Raw genomic sequence first — 14,571 nt, 5'->3', positions numbered from 1 at the left:
TGGAGGCATGTATTCAGCTTCCAAACCATTCTGGGATTCCTTGCCACAGGTTCACTTCTGTCTCATCCTATGAGAAATGTAGAATGTACCAACAGGCCCACCATGCGGTTAGTTAGAAACACTGAATGTGGGACTAACAGTGGTTAACATATGGAACTTGGTAGTTGCTCTGCATTCTAGCTAACAGATGAATCATGCAAGAAAGACTTGCTAACATTACACTTCAGGAAATATGGTTCACAAGTCTTTTAAAGATAAATTCTTAGCCAGCTTCCCCACATACGTTCTTATTAAGCCATTCCCAGGCCAATATGCAAATATACTACCTGTGAAGGGAACATCTGGCTCCACTCAATCCCAGGTGGTGAGCTGGCATCCCAGCTGCCAAATCATGGTGCTCTGTTCAAGCCTACTAAAGTCCAGAGAGCACGTACAAGTCCATACATATCTTTAGTGCTTAACTTCAGGTTTTGCCTATTCTGTGAGGCCACACAACAGTGCTAGGAATCTCATCTGTCCTTAGAGCCAACACAACGGACCTCCTGAACTACATATCCCAAATAACAGTACTTTCGAGTCAAGCAAAAGAATTGGATTACAAAGCATAGCCAGCTATACCATTTAGAATCAGAGCCGAGGAAATGACCCACACTGACTAGAGGATTTGACACCAGTGTGAATCTTTCTGGGTTTGTCCATAGCCAGTCCATCAAGAAGCCCAGGCTAGACAAAATAGTAAAGATCGTTCATTATCAAAGTGTAATGGATACTTTCAAACTCATCTTACAAAGCTAGCATTAGCTTGAGACCAAAACCAGGCAAGGATATTATAAGAAAAGGAAATTACAGGTCAATATCCCTGCTAAATACAGATGTAAAAATCCTCAACAAAATATTAACAAATGAAATTTAAGAACACATTAAAATAACACTCATCACAATCAAGTGGGCTTTATCCCTGGGATGCAAAATGGTTCAAAACATGAGAATCAATAAGTATGACATACAATATTATGGACAATAAAGAATAGAAATAATATGATAATCTTTAAAAGGAAATTTTTTTTGAAAAAATTCAACACCTTTTATGATACAAGTTCTCCACAGATTAGATACAGCAGGAATGCACCTCAACATCATAGGTATAAAGTGAATATACTTCAACCCAATGAAGGTCATATATGACAATCCCATAGGTAGCATCTGGCTCCACTCAATAGTGAAAAGTTTAAAGCTTTTCCCCAAAAATCAGGAGATGGACTAGGATGCCAATTTTCACCACTTCTTTTCAGTATAGAACTGGAAATTCTAGCCAGAGCAATTAATTAAGAGAAAGAAATAAAAGGAATCTTAATAGGAAAGTATATATTCTCTTCTCACAGATAGTATGACCTAAAATACAGAGAACACTAAAGACACTATGAAAAATCTGTTAGAAATGATAAAGAAATTCAATAAACTAGCAAGATACAAATCAGCATATAAAAATTGATGGCATTTCTATACACTAATAATGAACTTGCTATAAAGTAAGTTAAGGAAATAAACCCATTTACAACAGCAATAAAAAATAAATACTTAGATGTAAATTTACTCATGGTGGCAAAACACACCTAGATAAAGAAAACTACAAAACATTTATGAAAGAAATTAAATAAACACAGATTAAATGTAAAGACATCCAAAGGTCATGGATTGGAAGAATTAATGTGAAAATATCCATACTAACCAAAGTGATCTATAAATTCAATGCAATTTATAAAGTCCCAAAATAATTTTTTTTTCAGAAGTAGGAAAAATTAATCCTTATATTTGTATGGAAGCACAAAAGAACTCCAATAGCCAAAATAGACCGGAGCAGAAAGAACAAGCTGGACACACCACACTCCCTGAATTCAAGACATATTATAAAGTGTACATAATCAAAACAGCAAGGTAGTGGCATAAAACCAGAGAAATAAAAAATGAAACAGGATAGAAATAGTAAAGATCTTTCATTATCAAAGAATAATGGATACTTTCAAACCCAGAAATAAGTACAAATTTATGGTCAAGTGATATTTAACAAAAGTGCCAAGAACACAGAGTGGGGAAAAGGACTGTTTCTTTAATAATTGGTAGTAAGAAAACTCTTATTTACATGCAGAAGATAAATGAAATTAGACCTATATGTTATATCATGTAAAAAATCTTAAAATGGAATAAACACTTCAATATAAGACCTGTAATTATAACTAGAAAAAAATTTAAAAAGTCCCACATTGGTCTGGGCAAAGAGTTTCAAGATACAATCCAGAAAATATAGACAACTAAAGCAAAAATAGACAAATGGGATGACATTAAGCAAAGGATTTTTGCATAGCAAAGAAAACAATTAAAAAAGTGAAAAAACACACAGATTGGGAGAAAATATCTGCAAATCATACATCTGAGGAGTTAATATTCAAAGTCTATAAAGAAATCAACCCAATAGCAAGAAAACAAATAATCAGATTGACAAACAGGCAACAGATTTAAAAGGACATTTCTAAAATGAAGTCATACAAATGACTAAGAAGCATATGAAAAAATATTCTTAGTATCACTAATCAACAGAGAAATGCAAATCACACGAGATGTCACTTTACACCTGTTAATATAGCTTTCTCCAGTAGAAGAAAGATAACAAGTATTGGAAATGTTGCAGAAAAAAGAAAACTCACACTTCATTGATGGGGATATAAACTAGTATAACCATTATGGAAAAGGTATGGAGAGTCCTCAAAAAACTAAAAATGAAACTACCTGGTTATCTAATAATCTAATTTCTGGGTACATATTCATATTGAAATCAATGTATTGAAGGGAATCTGCATTCCCATGCTGATTATTAAAAGTTGTGACGATATGAAGTGTAATTGCCATCAAAAGATAAGTGATAAAGAAATGTGACATTTATAATTAATAAAATATTATTCATTCTTTAAAGGGGAAGGGGCATCCTGTCATTGGAGAAAGGATGAATGTGAAGGACATTATGCTAAGTGAAATAAGCCAAGCACAGAAAGACAAATACTGTATGATCTCTTTAATAAGAGGAATTTCATCAAGTCAAACTCATAGAAATAAGAAAATGGTTAGCAGAGGCTGGGAGGTGAAGAATGAGGAAGGGTGGGATGAAGAGTTGTTAATATTAAAAGAGTTGTTAAATAGTAAAAAGGTCCAGATAGATAAAAAAGTAGTTCATTAGATCTATTCCACCCCATGATGATAATTATTAATAATAATGTAAAAGAGATTTCAAAATAACTGAGTAAATTTCAAAGGTTTCACCTTAAAAGATGATAGATAAATGAGATGGTGAATGTTTGAATCAGTGTGATTCAATAATTCCACATTGTGTACATATATCTAAGCATCATGTTGCATTCGTCAGCACATATAGTTATGATTTATCATAAAATAATATTATCAATAAAATGTATTGAAAAATGTTGCAGCAGTGTCATCAGTTTATTTAAAAACCAATCAAAATTCAAAAAGACAATTGCACTTATAGAATTACCTTTGTTAATGTGAACTTAATTAAAAATTTTTGTTAGAACAATTGATATTATATTTTATTCAGGATAGTAATGAAGTTAATATTGTAATGGCATTTGAAATGTGAATGTGTAATTTACTGAAAATTTGCCAAGACTGGTATGAATATAATTCTTTTAACACTTTTTCCTATATACACTAAAATGGGTTTCTAACTTATTTTTTAATAACTTAGAACACCAGATTTAAAATGTTATTGAAAAGCTTAATACATAAAAGAGATAAGAGCAAAACAATTGCCCAAGATCCTCTCCACTTCTACCACCCATTTCTTCTCTTATCTCCCTGCTATCTGGAGAGACCACCATGATATCCCTCACATTGGGTAGAATTGAGTTCCCATTAGTAGCATGAGATCAGGGCTAGAAATGGAAACTATTTCACCTTATCATATTGTGTCAATTAAGTGCAGTGTTTAAAAGTACATTCACAAATCACATTTTCAGTATCCTTCTTGAGTACTAGGAATATTCTGGGAACTATATAATCCCTGGAATAACACCTTAGAGATTGGGCTCTGTACAGGAGCTTAGTGTGGTGGGCTATCTGTATTTTGTTATAATACAGCTCCTTTGATGGGCAAGAAACAGCAACACTGTGGAGAAAACCAATAGCAAGTTTGAAGTCAGAGGGAGCTCTCTAAGCTGCTCAGTGTTGTACAGAGCAAGCTATTTCAGACATTAAGGTGATTTATAAAGAGTTGAAATATTTTAACAGACAATAGTCAAATTTCTGTCCATCTGGCACATGAGGAACCAAGCTGCATTTAACTTAATCTGACGAAATAAAGGAGATATGATGGTGCATGCAGTAAAGTTTATGAAGCAGTTCATACTTAATGGTGCCAGAAAACTTTCTGAATATCCTGTGGCAGCAGATAAACTGAGGCTTGCTTTAGAATTCTTAATGATTGAGGAAAACTTTTTACTTTTGATAATGCACAGTGCAGTGCCTCAGTTTGTGAGACCATAGACCTCAAGGTTCCATTTTAGCAACACTGATTGCAACAAAATAATAATATTTAAAAACCTATAGATGAAGATATGACCAACTCACTATAGATTTCCCACTATTTCTCCAATATGTTTATTTTCTTCAGTTCTTAATTCTGTTTGCAGCCAAGATCATATCTTTATTCCATGTTAAGGTTTCAGACTGATTTATTAAAAACAAATAAGTAGAAATAAATGGGCAGTTGCCATTTGGTGTAGCTTGAATATTTAAAATTTCTTGGTAAGCTGCTTTGGAGGTTTTACATAAGGATTCCCCCCTCCCAACAAACTGAATGCCTGCTTCCCTCCCTTTCCTGTTAGTAGAGAGAAAAGAGGGAGAAAATAAGCACTCGAGCCGAGCCCTGGGAGCTCCTATTTCCTAGCATACATTCTCTCCTGTTATTCCTCCCCAGGATCCCTGGAAAATGTGCCAGACAGACCAGGGAGAGGAGGAAAGCTTAGGAAAAGCTGGATGTTTGCCTAGGTGCTCTTCAAGCAGCTTTAGACCATTTGGCATTCAGCATCCACCTTACAGCAGTTACATTACTGCATGGTGAATATGCAGGCAGCTGAAAACTATGCCTTTTGGCAGAGTTTAATAAACACCTTAGTAAGTCACCTGCAGTTCTAGTCCATTAAGTTTCCTGAAATCTTTCTGTATTGCACCTTCCATTGTGGCTCATATACTACACTGTCACACATTTATGTAGTGTAGTTTTCAATCTCTGAATAATCACTGAATGAAACTGCAGGGTTCCTTATCATGATTCACAAAAATGATTTCTTGCCCAGGGATAGTTTTCCTTATGAGGTATGACATGTTGTTAAATAATACTGGAGCTGTGAGGTGATTAATGATGGGAATTTGTTATTTAGTGTTTTCACACAGAGGTTCTTTTTCTTTATTTGTGAGAATTATATATTTAATATTGTTTTAGATTTGAATATTTTCATGTAAAAATGTAAAAGATTATTCATATGATAAATGGCACACTTATGAAATGTATGCCATCAAAAGTTTAGATCATAAAAATATTTAAAATTGAATTTCCACCTCTCCAACCATCTAAAAATATGCACAGTGTGTATTTACAAGAATATTAGATATTTATATCAGTGTATGTCATTATAGAAAGATATGCTAGGGGAGAAAAATGATCACTGAATTTCCCAATTTGACTCTCATTCACTCATATTAATTCAGAATATATTTATAATCTACAATGGCTGTAGTATTAAAAATTGAGACAAAGCATTGAATAAGATCATATTTCATAGTGAATCTCTTTTTCTTCCTTTTTTTTTTCCTTTGGTAGCCAGGATTGAACTCAGGGGCACTCGACCACTGAGTCACATCCCCAGACCTATTTTTGTATTTTATTTAGAGACAGGGTCTCACAGAGTTGCTCAGCGCCTCACCATTGCTGGGGCTGGCTTTGAACTCCCTATACTCCTGTCTCAATCTCCGGAGCCGCTGGGATTAAAGGCGTATGCCACCACACCAGGTTCATAGTGAATTTCAAAGGAAGGGAACATACTGAATGACATGTAGTCAACTGAATTTCTCCATAATGAAAAAAAAAAAAAGGTTCTTTCAAGAACACAGGAAAAGCAGCTGATGAACTGCTTATCTCCCTACCTTCTTAAGATGTGAGATCTACTTTATGTAAATTTAAATTGCTCATATCTGATAATTCAAGCTAAATTAATCATTCTGAAATAAACAGAATAATAAAAATAAAATTGTTTCCAGCGATGACAGCAAAACCTTCTCATTTTGAAAGGAGGGTGAAGTGTTATACAATGTCAGAGAGAATGAATTAAGAAAGTTCAATCAGTGGGGGGGAGGGGCTGTCTAGTTTGTTGGATAAGTGCTGATAATTAAGAATAGACTTTTTTTTAATTTTTAAAATTTTGCTAAATTTGAAGCTACTTCACATTTTAAAAAATATATTTTGTAAAATGGCTACTACTTTCTTTGCATTTAGCTTAAGTGAAAAGTTCCTTTTCATAGAAATGAAATTCCGAAGTTGGCAAAAGTCCATTGAATACTATCAGTTCACCATGTCTAAGCACAAATTGCACTGGTAAATGTTAAACAGGCAAGGAGGACTTTATTGAAGACCATTATAACAGAGGAGAGTGACTAAAATGCAGAAGCAGCTCAGCTCCATTTCAACAAAGAATGGGAGAATTTTCAGTGTTTGCTAATTGGCTTTAGTGAAAAGAAGAGTAAACTTTTACATATCCTTGTAATAGGAAGATGTGTTAAAACTTGGAGCAAGGTACCCACCAAAGGTAGGCTCCTACCCTTCCACAAAAACTGGGAGATAGGTGCGGTATTGATGATTACATTTATTTTTCTTTAATTTCATTTGTTCTTTTTAGTTATCCGTGATAGTAGAGTATATTCTGACATAGTTGTACAAATGTGGAGTATATCTTATTCTAATTAGGATCCTAGTTTTGTGGATGTACATGATATGGAGATTCATAGCAGTGTATTCATATATGTACATAGAAAAGTCATGTTAGATTCATTCTCCTGTCTTTTCTATTCCAATTCCTGCTCCCTTCCCTTCATTCTCCTTTGTCTAATCTACTGAACTTCTATTCTTCCCCTCCTCTACTTGTTGTGTGTTAGCATCCACATATCCGAGACAATATTTGGTCTTTGGTTTTTGGGATTGGCTTATTTTGCTTAACAAAGTAGTTTCAAGATCCATTCATTTTCTGGCAAATATCATAAGGTAATTCTTTTTATAGCTGAGTAATATTCCATTGTGTATATGTACCACATTTTAAAAATTATCTGTTGAATGTCATCTAAGTCCGTTGCATAGCTTAGCTATTGTGAATTGAGCTGCTGCAAACATTGATGTGGCCGTGTCACTGTAGAGTCATGATTTTACTCATAGGTATATATACCTATGAGTAGTATAACTGGATCAAATGGTGGTTCCATTCCTAGTTTCTTGAGGACTCTTTATACTGCTTTCCAGAGGGGTTGCAATAATTTGCAGTCCCACCAGCAATGTATGGGTATATCTATTCTCCCACATCCTCAATACCATTTATTGTTGCTTGTATTCTTGATAATTTCCATTCTGACTGGAGTGAGACAAAATCTCAGTGTTGTTTCAATTTGCATTTCTGTAACTGCTAGAGATGTTGAACATTTTTTGACCATAAATGTAATTCACCACATCATTAGACTTAAAGACAAAAATCACATGATTATGTCAATAGATGCAGAAAATCTTTTGATAATATACAGCACTCATTCATTTTCAAAACACTATAAAAACTAGGATAATAGAAACACACTTCAACATTATGAAGGCTACATATGCTAAACCCAAGGCCAACATCATTCTAAATGGAGAAAAATTGAAAGAATTCCTTCTAAAAACTGGAACAAGACAGGGATTCCCTCTTTCACCACTTCTATGCAACATAGTTTTTGAAACTCTAGCCAGAGCAATTAGGCAAAAGAAAGAAATTAAAATGATATGAAAAAGAAGAGCTCAAACTATCCTAATTTGCTGATGACATGATTTTATATTTAGAAGACACAACAAACTTCACCAGAAAGTTTCAAGATCTCATAAATGAATTCAGCAATGTAGCAAGATATAAAATTGACAATTATAAATCAATTGTGTTCCTTTACACCAAAGAGGAATCAGCTGAAATAGAAATCAGGAAAACCATCCCATTTATAATAGCCTCAAAAAAACAAAATAAAACAAAAATAACTCAGAAATCAATCTAATAAAAGAGGTGAAAGACCTCTACAATGAAAACTACAGAACACTAAAGAAAGAAATTGAAGAAGAACTTAGAACATGGAAAGATGGCTCATGTTCTTGGATAGGCAGAATTAGTATTGTAAAAAGGGTCATACTACCAAAGTACTATACAAATTTAATGTGATTCCTGTTAAAATTCCAATGATATTTTTCTAGAAATAGAAAAAGCAGTTATGAAATTCACTTGGAAAAATAAGAGGCCCAGAATAGCCAAAGTAACTGTTAGTGAGAAGAGTGAAGCAGGAGGCATCACAATACCGGAAATTAAATTATACTGCAGAGTATAGTAACAAAACCAGCATAGTATTTCCACCAAAATAGACATGAAGACCAATGGAACAGAATATAAGTCACGGAGACCTACATAAATATAGTTATCTAGACAATGGCACCATACACATTCATTGTGGAAATGATAGCCTCTTTAACAAATGGTACTAGGAAAATTGGAAATCCATATGTAATTGAATGAAAGTTAACTTCCATCTCTTACCCTCCACAAAACTCAACTCAAAGTGGATCAGAGAGCCTGACCAGAACCTTGCACTTACTGAAGAAAATATCAGCCCAACACCCCATCATGTCAGTTTAGAAAACAGTTTCATCAATGGAACTCCTAAAAGGCAAGAAGTAAAATCAAGAATCAATAAATGGGATGGTGTCTAACTAAAGAGCTTCTTCACAGCACAGAAAACAATCAAGAACATAAAGAGATAATCTACAGAATGGGAGAATATCTTTGCCACCTGCACTACAGATATAGCATTAATCTCCATGATATATAAGGAACTCAAAAAACAACACCAAAACAAAACCAAACAACCAACCAAACAAAAACAAATAAGCCAATCTATAAATGGACAAAAGAACTGAAGAGACACTTTACAGAAGAAGAAATACAAATGATGATTACATTTATAAGGAATTTCCAGAGGTTTGTGGAAAGATTTTAAACCCAAAGTACAGAGAAGTAATTTAGAATTACAAGTTTTTTGAAGTCCCTGCTGTAAGAAAAGGGAAGAGGGGGATTTCTGTGGTGAGGCTATATGAATTTCTAAGGGTTTGAGTGACAGGAAGATCAAGGGCTTAGAGACAGAAAAAAATCCTGTTTCAAGTGTGGTCGAGCTGAAGGAAAAGCTAAATTATTCTAGGTAAATTCTTATAACTTTAAAGGTAAGGAAGATGAGAATCAAAGGAGAAAGGAGATACATTGGCCACTTTGTGTGACAGTTAGCATGAAAAAAATGAGGCTGAATATTATAAATTCTCAGTTCAAATATACAACAAGAATACAATGAGCATTTTGTAGTCAATTTTTTTGTTTTACATATTTATTCAAGTATTATTGATGTACAAATGACTACATGTATTTAACACGTACAATTATATAAGTATGGACAAATGTAAACACTTGTTCTATCATCACCAAAACCAAGATAATAGATATATCCATCATTTCCTAGTTTTTTGTATACCCCACATTTTAAAAAAGAACTCTTAAAATAGCTACACTTTTAGCAAACTTTGAAGTTTACATACCGTATCATTTAATATAGACACTATGTTATACTGCAGATCTCTGTAATGTATTAATTTAGCATAATTGGAACTTTAGACCCACTGCCCAACAATTTCTCATCTCTCCTCTTACCCACCTTAGACCCTGACAACAACTATTTTATTCTCTTCTTCTGAGAATTAGAATATTTCAGGTACCTCATCTCATATAAGTGGAATCATGAAATATTTGTCCTTCTGTGACTGGCTTATTTCACTTAGTGTAATGCCTCCTGATTTATTCACATTTTTTTTTTTACAAATGGTAATGTTTAATTCTTTTTTAAGGCTGAAAGATATACCATTTTATGCACATATCGTATTTTTTTATCCTTGCCTAATCATATAAAATGAGACTCAGACAGCTATATGAAATTTATTTGCAAAATTGAGTTGATTCGCATCTTCTATTATACATTTTGTTAAAAAGATTTTAACATCCCTGTTAAAAAGAATTAACTCATCGTATTTGAAAATTTACATAAGAGCAACAACTACTATTATAATATAAATTCAGGTAATTTTTGAAAGAATGTAGTCTGGATAGTCTGACAGTAACAGAGTATATGACCATTTCTTGCCTGTGAAGAAATATATATTCTATACATTCATTACTGAATAATTTGAAAATTTTAGTTCATGTAAATTTTCTCCCCATTTATCTTATTTTTGTCTGATGTTTAAAAAGCACTAATATATATGTAGAAGCAATGTTATATCAATAGAATTGAATTTGTTAGTCAAAACCCTTTTAAGACTATAGCCTGTTCTGGGAGCTGTCACTGTGAAGTGGCAGGGCTAACGGAAAGGACAGTAGGACTTTACTTAGATATCAAGTTCGTATCATGATGTAATAATTAGTTAAAGTAAAATATTCATAAAATCTTATACTCACATTATGTACTAGTGAATAGAATGGACTACATATTCAACACAAAATTATTAAATCAATGTATAAAGAAATTAACAAATAAAGCCAGGCATGGTGGCATACTTCTATAATCCCTGTGGCTCTGGAAGCTGAGGGAGGAGGATCATGAGTTCAAAGCCAATCTCAGCAATTTAGCAAGGCCCTAAGCAACTAATTGAGCCAGTGTCTCAAAATAAATAAATAAATAAATAAAAATAAAAAAAAAAAACAAAAAAAAAGGGCTAGGGAACGTTGTTCAGTGGCTAAGCACCACTGGATTCAATCATCTCTAGTACCAAAAAAGAAAAGAAAAGAAAAGAAAAGAAAAGAAAAGAAAAGAAAGAACCTGAAAAAAAAACCAATCTGAAATAAAACTTTGAATATTTTCCTATGTTAAGATCACACCTAGGTAATACCAAACAGAAATTTCTGCTGCTTTAAAAATTAACCCTTTACAATCCATTACAATCTACTGCCCAGTTCACAAACACTATTGCCTGATAAATTTGACCTTAAGGTTGAAGATTAAATCCTTTTCTTTTTTTATTATTAAGCAGGTAGAAAACAGATGGAAAATGATCTACAGGTAGAAAACTTTAGATATAAAACAAATAATTTTATCCCCAGGTGACTGATAGATGACTTTTCTGGTTTGCACAGAAAATTATGTATATAGAGATAGTTGAAATCAGGTGTACCATCCACTGATTGAGTTTTTACTCTCCCTGAGCCTTTCCTTTGAGTGAGTTGAGTTAGATAATGATAAGCAAATGAGAAGCAAGGTCAAAGACTAAGAATTCTGATTATATCCTTATTTCTGGTGGTCAACTACAAGGACAAAAAGAAACAAAATCCACTACCCCTAGTGTACATGATACATTAACTCCCTTAGCTATCATAATCCTTTAATTATTAGAGAAGCTTATGTGAAGTTGTCTCTGGATTATCTAATAGGTGTTTAAATATTGGACGAGTCATTATCAGCATTTGTACTTAGCTAAAAAAATACAAATAATAATTTTATATTAATATATGTGAAGTATAATTATAAAACTCTACAATTATTAAAAGCCCTGAAGAATTATCTAATATACCTTACAAGAGCTCTTGTTTTATATTTTAAATGTTGAAGACTTATTTCTAATAATTATATAATTTTATTTTTTATGATTATTTCCCACATTGAAATTTATTACATTAATAACATTTCTAGAAAAAACAAGTAACAAGTTCAGTAACTGAAATCACATTGACAGGTTTCATCTTGATTCATTAAGCCAATTTTGAAAAAAAAATAGCTATATTGATCAAAGTAATAAAATTAAAAAGCACCTTTTCCTTGCTGCATATTTCTAACTAACACTGTAAGCGGACATCAGATACAAAATTGAACTTCAGAATAGTCTTAATTGACTATGACATGGATTTGTGTCTTACATTTTTAAAATGTAGTTATTTATATAGTTATTTAAAAACTATAGGCTCTATTGGATAAGAATCTGAAAATACATCTGTGAGAATTACAATTCACAGTAAATACCTATATTTACACTGCATTTTCGTGTCATTGAGAACCCTATCTATTCTAAACATCTTGAAATAATTTTTTACTATCACCTTTTGGGAACAGTTTTGGTACTTTAGTCAAGTGCTAAGGTAATTGTATTCTAAAATCCAGGGCTAGAATTCAAACTTCCAACAATCCTTTCCCTAGGTAGCACAATTATAAAGATTCAGAAATCCAGATACCTATTTGAACATCATTTCAGATCTATGCCTGAAAAATGACATCATAACCACCCAGGCCATCAGGAGTACACTATATATTTTTTCCCATTCCAATTCTTCCAACCAATCCATATCCTTCCTAATTATCTATTCCATCTCTACTTTAGCCTCCCATTCCAGAACCTCCTATTCCAGAGCCTCCTCCAGAAGAATTCAAGAAGAGTTCAATGTATCCATGTTGCATGTTATTATTATATTTAGACTTGGCAGCTTTAGACATGTGCATCTTCGTGTATCACAAACTATACATCTGTTGCGCTGCTGTCAGGTTAAATATCAATATGAACTCCTATTGGATTCAGTGGTGAGAAGAAATTAACAATATGAATTTCAGTTGCATATAGAAGCAACCCTCTCATATGTATAAAATGACCACCATGAAAACCTGAACTTGCACCACCAGCTCCACAATAGCCATGATCTCCCATACCTCTTCCATCTCTCATTCTGTCATCAGAGCCATCATTTCTATAGTCATAATTATCATAGCCACCATAGTCATCAAAACCTCCATATCCACTATCATATCCAACACCTCCTCGTCACATTCTGTTATACATACTTCCACGCCCAGATACAATAACCACTTGTTCCTCCTACTGGTTTATCATGTGGTTCTGGTTGCTGTATCCTTTGATTCCACTTCTGATATTTTTGAAGATATCAATATTCCTGTGCCTTATTCTTTCCTTGTGTTTCCCCCAGAGCATTTTCTGCTATCTCCTTTAAAGCAAACTGCACAAAGGCCTCCTCCCCTGTGCTTCTCCCCTGGTGGTCCATTGTCAATGTTATACCATTTGGCACAATTTCCAACCCTTGAAAGAACTGAAATATTTCCTCTTTGCTACAACCAAATGGCAGTCTGTGAAGTGGTACTGTTCTATCTCTAACGTCTTTTGGACCATTATGTTTCATAATCCAATCCATCTCAATACAGTTCCCTTTTACTTCAGATACCCTGTGGGGATAGTAATGCTGACTCCTATGCATGAGGGGTTCAGTAGTAAGGAGGGAGAAGTTCTCTGTAGTGCTCCCCCCAACAGTTTTTCCAACAGTCTTTTAAGGTGGAAACTCTAAGGAAGCTGCGCAGCACAGTGACAGGTTGGGGTTGGGGATGGGAGAGAGCGAGAGACTAATAATTATATAATTTTCTAATAATACTTTTAGAAATGTGTTTGAAGATGATTTACATAGCAATATATCTGTCCTGCTGTAAGGGTTTTGTGCTTGGAATTGGGGTCTCTGATGACTTCATGACTGTGGCATGCTTGGTGGCTGGGAAAGTTTCTGTACAAAAGTACAAGATGCCTAGTCACTGGGAAAGTTTCTGTGCAAAGACATGGGATACCTAGTTGCTGTGGCAATGCCCTGCATGAGGAGGCGCTGTGCTAGTCTTATCAGCTTCAACCTTGATCTCAGGAACACAGCTCCTAGGAATAAAGAAAACTGTCTTGTTAGACAGCCACAATGTTTCATCAAGCTCTGCTGGGCCTGAACTTGTTCACATAAGAGTAACTTTAAACAATGGACTTCCTTGAGAGCTACAGAAAGCTCCTAACATTGCACATTGCAACTATAGTATGTTATTGAGGAATAAGCTGCATAATGTTTCTAACTCTATAACCTGCCCAATGACACAATGAACAATAATGTATTACTGATGCCAGTGACCTAATGTAACCTATTGATATAAATAAAGCTGACAGCCTGGACAAAAAGCCGTTCTGTCATTTTGCCATTTAGCCTTTACTTTGCCTCTGCACCTTCCTCCTGTCTGTGTTTGTTTCCTTTACAAATATATCTGTCCTGCATGCACTATGAATTCTATATGGTAAAGGTTCCTTGATGCAATTGTGGTAGAAATAAAAAAAAAAAACAACTGGAGATGATTTCATATTTCCTGAACAGCATTTACTTTGTAACAAAAATG

The 14,571-nt window shown here is 33.8% G+C and overlaps 1 pseudogene across 1 annotated transcript; it reads right to left on the bottom strand.

Moving 5' to 3' along the window:
• Positions 1 to 12,744: 12,744 nt before the first annotated feature.
• LOC308630669 (heterogeneous nuclear ribonucleoprotein H3-like) lies at positions 12,745 to 13,568 on the bottom strand (annotated as a pseudogene). Its single transcript has 2 exons — positions 13,220 to 13,568; positions 12,745 to 13,179 (listed from the first exon to the last, which is right to left on the bottom strand). The product of its transcript is annotated as a heterogeneous nuclear ribonucleoprotein H3-like (transcript).
• Between the last annotated feature and the right edge of the window lie 1,003 nt (positions 13,569 to 14,571).

This window comes from Spermophilus citellus (assembly GCF_964194105.1).
Source record: "Spermophilus citellus genome assembly, chromosome: 11".
NCBI classification, from domain to species: Eukaryota; Metazoa; Chordata; class Mammalia; order Rodentia; family Sciuridae; genus Spermophilus; species Spermophilus citellus.
Note: the sequence above shows the minus strand (reverse complement) of the source record. Positions and strands in the feature narration are given on the sequence as shown.